The sequence below is a fragment of the Uranotaenia lowii genome, chromosome 3, assembly GCF_029784155.1.
Source record: "Uranotaenia lowii strain MFRU-FL chromosome 3, ASM2978415v1, whole genome shotgun sequence".
NCBI lineage: Eukaryota > Metazoa > Arthropoda > Insecta > Diptera > Culicidae > Uranotaenia > Uranotaenia lowii.
Genome location: NC_073693.1, coordinates 158,164,907 through 158,177,847, shown reverse-complemented (window position 1 = coordinate 158,177,847; position 12,941 = coordinate 158,164,907).

Genomic DNA, 12,941 nt, shown 5'->3' with positions numbered 1-12,941 from the left:
ATTCATTTTTTTGCTTTTTTCTAAATTAAAATTAAGCTGAGAGCACCTGAACGATAGATGTAATCGTTATCTTATCATTGTTTTTGAAGTTTTTAAGACGATACTACGTATCTTTAAAAGATCTTTTTACGATTCTCAAAATAAAAGAAAACGTGTAATAATTTATTACAGATAATTATATTTCCTAACATATGACATTCGATTACTACATAATTACATTACAGATTTGATTATAAGATTTGTAAATGATTATTTAACATAATACATATGTGTTCGATTAGGTCTACATAACATAAATAGAATGTTCCAGTGAGCGATGTGTTTGCTGTGATGGATTTGGACTACATGTTCGAAATATAACTTTTCCTTAAAGCTTTTGTTCTTTGGCTGTAGTAATTCTTTTTATGTTCATATTCCCCTATCTATTTCCTGTTCTCTTCAAAAGTGATGATCTTAACTCAAGCAAACAATTGTAAACACACAGCTCGATTCTGTTTGATATTTTTGGTTCAAATAACCAAATTGTTTTGTTCTTGGTTTCAAGAAATAATTGATTATAAAGTTATGATTATAGTTATGGCCCTACTCAAGCGGCTTGAACAACGGAGTGTTACAGCAACGTAAAGTTGAAGCATCGATCGCAGCAGCAGCAGCAGGATCGGGTGAATAAAGCTCGGAGGCTGACTCCCACGAATTAGATCAGCGCCAGCAGAGTCTGTGGAACTCCGGCAAGACGGCCAAACCAACGGCATTGGACAGGAAGTTGAAATAATCTTGAATCAGATTCGACACCTTCGATGAGGACGATGAATTGAACGCTACAATCTTCATCACACTCCCGATTCTGAAGCTTCTTGGTTTCCGCATGCAGGCTCCTTGCGACGAAAATTGAAACGATGTACCAAAGTTTTTCCATCCATCACCGCTTCCGTACGTTTGGTCATCGAACATTTCCTGGAAAACAAAAATGTCGTTATTTTCAGTTGAAAATATAAATAACAAGAAGCATTCATACCCAGATCCTTTGTTTTGTTTGCCTAGTACGACTTACGCGGCGAAATGCATTTTTTCTGCTATCTGTAAGCTTGCGGTGAATATCCCTTTGCTAGATTGAATTATTTATTGCTGAAATATAGTTGGAACAGTTAAAAAATAGTTTATGTAAAACAATACTGCTTGAAACTTACATATTAGCTGGGGATTTTCTAAATTAAACAGAGATTCCGCCGTTTGCGCTTAGCAAAACCAAAACACGCGCCATTTTTATTTGCTTTGTTGGCAGCGAAGACACAATCTGATACATTCTGAGTTTTGTTTTAAGGATTATTACTGGTATCTTTCAAAAATATTTTCGTATCATTTCTAGCAAGGACACATAAAAAAAGGAAAATTTATTCAAAAGTTTTAAGATTTTAGAACGATTACTCGAATAGTCACTATTCATGTAATCAGAACAGAATAATATCAACGATAAGGTGTATGATATTAGATTATGCGGGTTGACAGTTGATCAGCTGTTTTTCCAATTGACTTCGATCGATTTCTATTAGGATATATTGACAGTTCTACACGAACACCATCTTAGCAGGAGGCCTCAGCCCTAACCTTAAACCATGGGAGAACAGATTCGATTTTTGAGAAGGACGCACGATGAACGCGATTTTCCGGTACTAATAATGACAAATACGTCCTGTGCAAAAGTGTTACACACACACTTAATATTTTCTCCTGTGGTCGGGACGATTTCGTCCTGTATTTTCAACAGCTGAAATTACAGGACGATTTCAGGACAGCAAAACACTACAGGAAAACAACTGTCAAATTGCCCCGTATGTTCGAAACGGTTTTCCCCTGTGACTTTCAGGGACTTTTTCCATATTATCCGGTAAGCTCAAGACTGTTTCTTTCCGAATTATATCAGTTCCGGTTATTTATTTTTAAGAAAAATAATCGCAAATATTTTTTTAATGCTTATGTTTTATTACCTCATACCATTACCATAATTCAAATACATCACTGTTCATATTAGTGCAGTCTGTTCATTTGTAGCTGATGATGTTTCAGAGCAAAAATCAGGCTCCATCTTCGTCGACCCTTTGGCGAAAAAGATTCGAGCAGCTCCTGCTGTTTGTATTCGGCGACTTCATTAGCCCCACTTATTTCGGCCATATCTGGGGAAGCGAAATAGACAAATGAGCATCAATTAAAGCAATAAAAGTATCTGAAAAAACTTACTTATTTTATACTTCCCTCCCTCGTAGACATGGGCAGTTCCTATGGTGGCTCTTGTTGCATGGATTTGTCCCCACGCTTCCAACCGGTCAAGTTCGCTTGGCTTGAAAAAAAAAACGAACAACCAAAGGGACCGAAAAAAAACATTAAAACACGTGTCATTTAAACAGTGACACAGGCGATTGTTGCCTTGAGATTTTTCGAGCTCCTGAGCATTCGAAGCAGAGTTCTTTCGAATTTCGGGAGAAATTGAGTGCTACGAAAATCGTTTAGCTGTCTCCCAGTGCTACAGGAAAACCTCTTGTTTTCGACAGTTCAAGTGTCATTTTGAGCCGTTTTCCTGTAATTCAGAGAATCGTGGTCCCGAGTGGAATATTTGCAATCTTATGCCATATTCGTTTTCATCCTGGTGTGCGTTCAAAGCGTTTTTTTTATATGAAGATGACAGCAGTTGGTGCACAACCATCTTTCCACCAGATGAAAACGAATATGGCATTAGTGTGCAGATGTTTGTGTTTTGATTTTTTGGGTATTCAGGGTTGCCAAGTGCATTGATATTTGGAAAATGATTATATTTTTTTAATTGCATTGTTATTGAAAACCTTTTCATGAGAACTTAGAATTTGCAACTTTTCCGTAGATTTCTTTTCGAATGTGAAATTAAACGCATCATTTATCTGAACGAAATAACAACTTACTGTATCGCACACTTAAACGATGTAGCGAATTATGTGGATATGTTTCAAATGATCAGAGCATGTAGGCGATTATCTTCAAAGTCAACATAGACGGGGCTTTCATTAATTTACTTGTTTGTAACAGTGCATTCGTTCAGAAATTAGAAACAACTCTTTTTTAATCTACCAAGCAGTACATGAAAATAATATATTATATTTCAGATGTTTTCAATTCATCCTGAAAATTCATTATCAAAAGATGACTTATCATTCGAAACGTTGACGTCGTAGCGTGCAGTCGCACTTTTACCCGCTCTTCAAAACAATAGTGCAATAAGTGTGGTTAGTTTTTCACGCGTCGCGTTTCCAGCCCGACAAATCCGGACTTTTTCGCGCCGATTGGGCATTCCTGCTGACGAACCATTGGGTTCGGATTTTCGTGCTGTTGCCGTTTACCCAAAAAGACCATTGGAGCTGATCCAATTAGTGGCAACCGAGGAAGGCATTGTTGCTCCCAAACCACGTGGTAGGTCAAGGCCATCGTTTGGTGTCTGCTGATATAACCCAACCAAGCCAAGGGTGGCCACCAAACAAAGCCACATCATCATCACTGGACCAACAACAACATCAAAGAAGAAGATTAGTATTTTTTTCATTTTCCCTTTTATTTCATTTCTTACTCTTACTGTTACTACACAGAAAGAAAAATGTAATCTTACATTACACTTTTTCGTCTCATCGCCGCAGAAAATATGAAAAAGAGTATAGCATCTTGACATTTGCGATGAAATTATCTTGCAATTTCATGTAAATCTCAGTGTCTCAACTTTCGTCCGTGTTTTGTTGTACCTGTTCGTGTGCTGTTTGCTTCTGATCGAGTTGGAGATTCCTCCCGGAGGTGGAGGGCACGGAATTATTTAATAAGGTAACTGAAAATATATTGAAATTTCTTTGAGAAGTAGTTACAATGTAGATTAACTGGTTCTATTTGTTATTTTGCAGAAATTCGACAGTTGCTTTAGGTGTCCTTCGGCACCTGTCTTCGTTTCCGTCGCTGAGGGAATCGGAAAACACCAACCGGCGTGTGAACAGTGAATAATTCAGTGTGTAATATTCAGTTTGATCAAAATGCTAGCTTGTTATCATTAGATGCAGTTTATGTGTTAGAAAATAAATGTATTATAAACGAGAAACCCAATCTTTTTCTTATTGGATAAATAGCCACATCTAAGAGTGACATTGGAAATGTAAACCTACAGTAAACAAAGCAGTTGAATGCGATGGGAAGTTTACATGAAACAAGCAGTACTGTTGCGTGTAAATGCCCGATTCCCTTCTACCCATGCTGTTGCATGTAATGTTACATGGATTTTTCTAAGTGTGTAGCTATATTTTCCCTTTATTCTCATTTTGATAAGTGTACTTCGTTCATATTTTCATTACGGGAGACATATTTGTCCCCGTAATAAAATATGAACGAAGGTGGGGGGGGGGGGGTGGGGGGGGGGGGGTTGACTCCCCAGTTTCGATGGATGATATGGGTATTTCCTATGAAGATGTAGAGCACCTGGAGGACCCATGCCCTAATTCTGAGGACTTCACCTCAGAGGAAGGAGCGGGCCCTTCAGGTGCTCATACATCTTCTCAGGATGATCTCTCAAAATCATCCAAAGCATCTGCGCCCCCCCGAATCAGAGTTTATACTGAAAGTTCAACTTTTGCTGGGCCGTGGGTGGTTTTTTTCCGGCCCAAACCGAATGGAAAACCTCTGAATGTAATTCGGATTTTGAAAGATCTGGCCAGGTGGCCCTCTGTGACCAATGTCACGAAAGTAAGACCCAATAAATTGCGGGTGGTCGTGGCTAGCCTAAAAGCAGCCAACGAAATTGTTGCCAGCAATCATTTTAATTTAGAGTACCGAGTATTTGTTCCTTCTCGGGAAGTTGAAATCGAGGGAGTGATATCCGAAATGAGCCTGTCGGCGGAGTATGTTAAATCCAACGGCGTTGGCAAGTTTAGAGGCCTTGACTCGACTTCGGTCAAAATCTTGGACTGCCGCCAACTCGTGACTGCCAACGCCGTCAATGGAGTTAAAAAGTACTCTCCGTCAGCCTCATTTCGGGTAACTTTTGAGGGTACTGCACTCCCTCATTTTGTTTTAATCGATGGGATGTTGAGGCTCCCTGTAAGGCTTTTTGTACCCCGTCCTATGCATTGCGAGAATTGTGTGAAGTTGGGACACACTGCGTCCCACTGCGCGAATAAACCACGTTGTTCCTGTTGCGGAGAAAATCATGGAGTTGGAGCGTGCCCTGCAACAACACAAAAGTGTGTGTATTGTGGGGGCTCACCCCATGAGTTATCTTCTTGTGAAGCGTTCCAGAACAGTTGGGACAAGCAGAGGCGTTCTTTGAAAGAACGCTCCAGGCGTTCTTATGCCGCCGTTTTAAAGAGCGCCTCTCCACCGGCTCCAACTCAATCAAATAACGTCTACTCTGTGCTGCCAGTTGACGATATTGACACGGATACTACTGAAGAAGAACAGCCACTTCTTGTATTAGGTAACTCTCGGAAGCGCTCAAAGGTGACTTCTCCCAAAATCCCTAAAAAAGTCCCTCTAGTCAGCCCATCGACTAACAGTGCTAAGAAATCGACAGAAGCGGATAAGGAAAACAAAGTACCACCGGGTTTCCACGGGAAAACTACAATCTCCAGTGATCCAGCAGTCGCGGGAACTTCAAAAGCTCCAGTACCTGATATGATTTCTTCTACAGCAGCTGCCCAGTCTGGATTTTTTAAGTTGTCCGACATTTTGAACAAGCTTTTTTCGTTTTTCGATGCATCGGACTCCATCAGAAGCATAGTAACGGCAATGCTTCCTATTGTAAAGACACTTTTTCAGCAATTGATGCAAACTTGGCCCCTTCTTTCAGTTTTTATCTCTCTCGATGGCTAATTTACGCCGAGAGGTCGGAGATATCACTGTTTTACAGTGGAATTGTCGTAGTCTCATTCCTAAACTGGATGTGTTCAACAATTTACTTCATAACACAAATTGTGATATTTTTTCATTGTCCGAAACTTGGCTATCTTCTCAATCTAACATCTCATTCCACAATTTTAATATTATCCGTCTGGATCGTGACGATTCTTATGGAGGGGTGCTTTTGGGGATCAATAAGAGCCACTCTTTTTATAGAATTCACCTTCCTTTATCAGGCGGAATTGAAGCTGTTGCATGTCATACAACTATAAGAAGTAGGGACTTATGCGTTGTCAGTTTGTACTGGCCTCAGAGAGTTGCAGTGGATCGAAATCACCTAGAGGACCTGTGCTCAGTGCTCCCTGAGCCAAGGTTGATCCTGGGTGACTTCAATTCACATGGAACTGTCTGGGGAGAACAAATTGACGATAGTCGTTCTACTCTTATCTATGACATTTGCGACAGTTTCAATTTAACAATTTTGAACACCGGTGAAAAAACACGGGTACCTAAACCTCCTGCAAGACCAAGTGCAATTGACCTCTCACTCTGCTCAAATTCCCTATCATTTGATTGCCAGTGAAAGGTGGTCCATGATCCTAATGGTAGTGATCACTTGCCTATCGAAATTACTATCACCAATGGGGTCAACTCTTCGAACACGATAAATATGACATATGACCTTACAAGACACATCGACTGGAAAAAGTACTCGGACGAAATAATAACAGCCATCGATTCTATGCATGTTTTACCTCCTTTAGAAGAGTACCACTTTCTTTCTCGTTTGATACATGAAAGTGCACTATGTGCTCAAACAAAACCCATCCCAGATTCATCTGTTCCTAGAAGGCCCCCTAATCCTTGGTGGGACCAGCAGTGTTCTAAGCTTTATAAGGATAAATCGAAGGCATATAAAGATTTTCGAAAACATGGAACTCTCGCCCTTTTTGAAACATATGTTTCCCTTGAAAATCAGTTTAAAAAACTTATAAAAGGGAAGAGAAAGGCGTATTGGAGGAATTTTGTGGGAGGTTTATCACGGGAAACATCCTTGAGTACCTTGTGGAGAGTGGCACGAAGCATGCGTAATCGATCATCTACGAATGAAAGTGAGGAATATTCACATCGATGGATATTTAACTTCGCACGGAAAGTCTGTCCTGATTCTGCGCACCTGTACAAAAAATAATCCGGAATGTGCCTCCAGATAGGTGTGGTATGGATTCCAGCTTTTCGATGGTCGAATTCTCACTTGCCCTCCTCTCTTGCAACAATTCAGCTCCGGGAATTGATCAAATCAAATTTAACTTGTTGAAAAACCTTCCGGATGTCGCAAAATTTCGCTTATTAAATTTATTTAATCAATTCTTGGAGTACAATATTGTTCCCCAAGAGTGGAGACAAGTGAGAGTCATTGCTATCCAAAAGCCCGGAAAACCAGCGTCTGATCCCAATTCGTACCGTCCAATAGCGATGTTGTCTTGTATACGCAAATTGATGGAGAAAATGCTCTTGTTTCGTTTGGATAAATGGGTAGAAGCAAATGGCCTCCTTTCGGATACTCAATTTGGGTTTCGAAGGGGCAAAGGGACAAACGATTGTCTTGCTTTGCTGTCTTCAGAGATACAACTGGCGTACGCAAAACGTGAGCAAATGGCTTCAGTGTTTCTAGACATAAAGGGAGCTTTTGATGCAGTCTCAATAGAGGTTTTGTCAGACAAGTTGCATTCCCGGGGTCTGCCTCCTCTATTGAACAACATCTTATACAGCTTGCTTTGTGAGAAACATTTGAACTTTGCTCACGGAGATATTGCAGTTAGAAGAACCTCTTACATGGGCCTCCCGCAGGGTTCATGTTTGAGTCCACTTTTGTACAACTTTTATGTAAGTGACATCGACAGTTGTCTCTCTGAAGGCTGCACTCTAAGACAACTTGCAGATGACGGCGTGGTTTCTGTCACAGGATCTTCCGAGTCTCATCTGCACAGACCTTTACAAGATACTTTAGACAGATTGTCTTCCTGGGCTTTGGGGCTTGGGATTGAGTTTTCCCCTCAGAAAACGGAAATGGTTGTTTTCTCTAAGAAACATAGACCTGCTCAACCTAAGCTTCAACTCCTAGGCAGAACGATCACTCAATCGAGGTGTTTCAAGTATCTTGGGGTTTGGTTTGATTCCAAGTGTACCTGGAGAGCTCACATTGAGTATCTGAAAGGAAAATGCCAACAAAGAATCAATTTTCTCCGATCAATCACTGGCACCTGGTGGGGAGCCCACCCAGAAGATCTTTTAAAATTGTATCGAACTACGATTCTCTCAGTGATGGAATATGGTAGCTTCTGTTTCCAGTCAGCTGCCAAAACTCACCTCATCAAACTCGAGCGTATCCAATACCGTTGTCTTCGCATCGCTCTGGGCTGTATACCCTCAACGCACAACATGAGTCTTGAAGTTTTGGCAGGAATACTCCCCTTGAAAGATCGATTCAATTTACTATCACTTCGGTTCCTCATCAGGTGTGAGGTCATGAACCCATTGGTGATTGTGAATTTCGAAAGGCTTCTTGAGCAAAATCTTCAAACTAGATTTATGTCTATATACCACATCCTCATTTCAATGCAGGTGAACCCTTCTTCGTACACTCCAACTCGTGTTTGTAGCCCTGACTACGATAATTCTTCTGTCCAGTTTGATTTGTCTATGCAGCAGGAAATCCGTGGAATCCCGGACACGCACCGTCCACTTTTGATTCCACAAATTTTTGAAGCTAAATATAGACACGTCGATGCTGAAAAAATGTTCTTTACCGATGGGTCCCTGATAGAGGAATCAACGGGATTTGGAGTGTTCAACGAAATATCTAGCGCCTCTTACAGCCTCCAGTCACCATGCTCTGTGTATATAGCAGAGTTAGCTGCTATTCATTGGGCCTTAGAAAGTATTGCCATAAGACCTGTTGAACACTACTTTATTATAACCGATAGTCTTAGCTCTGTTGAAGCGATCCGCTCTATAAGACCAGGAAATCTCACGCCGTATTTCCTCAAAAAGATACGAGATATAATAACCACTTTATCAAGACGTTGCTTTTCCATCACCTTTGTTTGGGTCCCCTCACATTGCTCGATATTAGGCAATGAGAGGGCAGATTCCCTTGCAAAGGTGGGTGCGATGGAAGGCAACATTTACCAGCGTGAAATCGTCTTCAACGAATTCTACTTCTTGGCTCGGAAAAACTCTATTGTCAACTGGCAGCGCAGATGGGACGAGGATGAGTTGGGTCGGTGGCTCCACTCGATTATCCCAAGAGTAAACCTTAAGCCCTGGTTTAATAGATTGGACCTGAGTCGAGATTTTATTCGTATATTTTCCCGTCTCATGTCCAATCATTGTTCCTTGAACGCGGTACTCTATCGGATAAATATTGCTGGCAGCAATTTATGTGACTGTGGCCAAGGTTACCACGACATCGAACATATCGTCTGGTCATGTGAGGCCCACCTGGCCGCTAGAACGAATTTAATAGTCTCCCTTAGGGCCCGAGGAAAACCACCCTGCACTCCAGTAAGAGATGTACTAGCTGCGATAGACATTGATTACATTTTCGAAATATACCTTTTTCTAAAAGCAATTGATCTTCGTCTATAATTATTTTCATTTTCATATTTCCCTATCTATTTTCTGTTCTCTACTAAAAGAAAAAAAAAAGTGATGAAGTGATGTAGACCTAAGAAAACAATTGTAAACATACAAAACGAGTTTGGCTCCTTGAAGCCTCAAGGTATGAGCCGTTTCAAATAAAGAAATTATAAAAAAAAAAAAAGATGACTTATCTTCATCCATTTAAGGACGCCCGTAATGAATTCATACGTTTAGCTGTTGAAAGTTAAAAAATTTAATCAATTCAGAAATATTATAATTAGCTTAAAACAAGCAAATACTGATTTTAGTAACTCACCTAGCATCACTGGTGAGGCCGTCAGCAAATCAAAATTTGAGGTTATGGTTGAGGCCAATTTTTCGTCAATACTATCGTCCGTATATACCCTTATTAGGCTGTTGATTGAACAGCCATTCACTAATACTAACGCACTGGCGCAGTGTTTTCAGATGTAATTTTCTTTATCAGCTTCGTTCAGAATTCGAAAAGGCGATTTACTCAAGGCAAAATGTAATGAATCCATCATTTTGGCCATCTCAATGGCATTCTTTCCCGTATACAAGCTGTCCGAAAAATTTCAGATTAGAAAGTTTGTTGCTCGACTCGAACTATATTAGAATACTAAAAAATAATTTGTTTAGAATAATGAGCAATTTTTAGGGAAAAGAAAAGCACAAAAGCGAAAAATTGTTGCTATAGGAAAATAATTATTATTTTTAAAACATACAATCATGATATTATGAAATAAAATACAGTGGATCGATCAATTTTATATTTTATTTGACATTTTATTGTATTTTACAACATAGACCAAATTTCACTTCCTATTTATTTACATAGTATAGTTGGTCATTTCCTTTTTGATTATTATAATAATCCGAGACCGACTGACAGATGTATTGTGAAAATGAAGTCCTAACAGAACAGCGACGAACAGCGACGCCACATCGACCGACATCTCTTTCAGCACCACGGACCAGCACGACTAGCACAGCACCACCGACTCAGGTCACCTGGCACAGCAATACCGACTCAGCATGACTGGCACAGCACCACAGACCCAGTATGTCTGACACCACCAGAGCAGCGCGTCTAGCACAGCACCACCAATCCAGAATATCTGGCACAGCCATACCGACTCAGAATGACTGGCACAACACCAGATCCAGCATGGCTGACATAGCACCACCGATCAGCACCACTGACTCCGCACGACTAGCACTGCACCACCGACTCAGCACATGACAGAAAACACCGCACCGAATGACACCGCTTTCATTTCTTCTAATATTTTTTTCACAACAAACCAAATCAGCTGTTTTTGACAGAAAACAACTGCATTTGTGTTAGTGTAATAGAAATCGATAGAAACGAATCCTGCCTCCGAGCTTGATCGTTTTCGATTGGTTTCGATCGATTTCGATTGGCTTCAATGAACGTCAATTGAATTAGTTTCGACCAAAACATTGGCTGAGTGAACAACCATTTACCAATCGAAATCGATTGAAACCAATTTCAATTGGCTATTGAACGAGCCTTTAATTTACAATTCCGGTTCGGGTCGAGTGGTTGATTTTTGCGACAGCGACGTCACACGCCACATTCCGGAGGCTAAGACCCCCATACGTTATTGACCGAAATCAACAGTCAGCTAGAGGACTACACGTCATTCGTTTTCCTAGCTGGCCGGCCGAGTGAGCAGGTTGAATGTAGTGGATACCAGATAGCTAATGGTTCCACAGTGTCGGTATCACTATTGCCGCTTTACGAAAGTCATCGGTGTTCCGTGAGTGCAGTAAGGTCGTGCAATTAGTTAAAAGTGCCCCCACGTTACAACCCCAACGGCACTGTCGGCAATAGTGAGGCCTGGTAGAACCTCATCTGGGTATCAAACCGCCGACCGCTTCCGTTAGTGCCCACTACTCGGTAGTGTGATAAGTGCACAAGTGACCCTCTTCGGACCGCATCGAAACATAAGGCCTTAACCCGATACACTAAGGCCAAGTTGTCGCTCGGCTTGCCTCAAGGGGTTGAGCTGCACCGTTCCCGATATTCCGGAATCCCGTTTCGAAGTCGCCAAGCTGTCCCCCAACGAGTCGACCAAAGCAGAACGGCCGCAACGAGATCCCGAACGAAGAAAAAAGCGCAAGTACCTAAAAGTTATCAAAAAAGTTCGAAGTACAAATTTAAAAAAAAACCCTTTTGTTAGTTACAATACAACACACATTTAAAATCCAATTTATAATTGTAAGGTCTATTAACATCCGAATTGAAGTGATTTTTGTTTCGTAAAAGTGCATTCCCTAAGTTCACATTTGTTCCAAATTTGCGTAGTAAAAGTCCGCCCATGAACCGTATGTCCAATGTGTTGTTGTGATTCCTCCTCGAGAACCATTCCGTTTATTGCCCTGTTGAGCTAACGCAAGGAAGTGGGATCTTTCAGATTCTAACAACTGATGTAGGAGACCTTATAGTCGTGAAAAACTTCGTCAAAAAGAACAAGTTAACAACAAACTACAGTCCAGTCGAACATAAGTAGAGAAGGAACTCGTTTAAAACTAAAACACATGGAAACAGGGAAGATAACAGATCGACACATAAATCACACAAAGTGCATTAGTTAAAATTAATAATCCTTTACTGATTAACTTACCAACACATTCTCAAAATGATTTATCGACAAGAAGTATTGAATCATCAAGGAGTAAGCGACAAAGAACGAAATAAACGAACGAACGAAACAGTTAAAGAAAATAGAAAAAAGGAGAGGTTATAGTATCTCAGTAGTCGTTAGGGTACTTTACTATGTCAGAATAAATATCATTATTCAGTTGTTCTTCAAATTTGTCTCTACAACCATTTAAACGATTTTAAAAATTAGAACTATTTTGATTGCGTGTTAATTAAAACATCAATTGTTGTATAAAAAATATGAATGAAGTACATAGATGCATATGAAATAATGGTATGACTCTGTGTGGACGTTTGAAAAAAAGAAAGTGGGAAGATTTACATACAATTGTATAATCCAATAGGGCTTTAATACTAATCGCTCGGTACATCTTTGTACCTGAAAATAATTACATTTTCGTAGGTGATGGAGAAAATTAGAGAAACATCTAGGGGTAAAAATTATAAACATTATGAAGAGATTAACCACCATAATTTATATTTGTAGCTTTAATTTATCGGCCTTACCGGTGAAAAGTGATGTCCTTTTTAGTAGGGACATCTAAAGATTATGAAATTTTTTTATATAGATAGATAGAAGGTTAGATGAAATGAAAGATGGTGAAAATGAAAGGGTAGAATTTATTTAGAAGCATTATCATCACATTAGTAGGCCAAGCGTGGCCTTTTCCAGAAAATGTGTAATATTGAACTA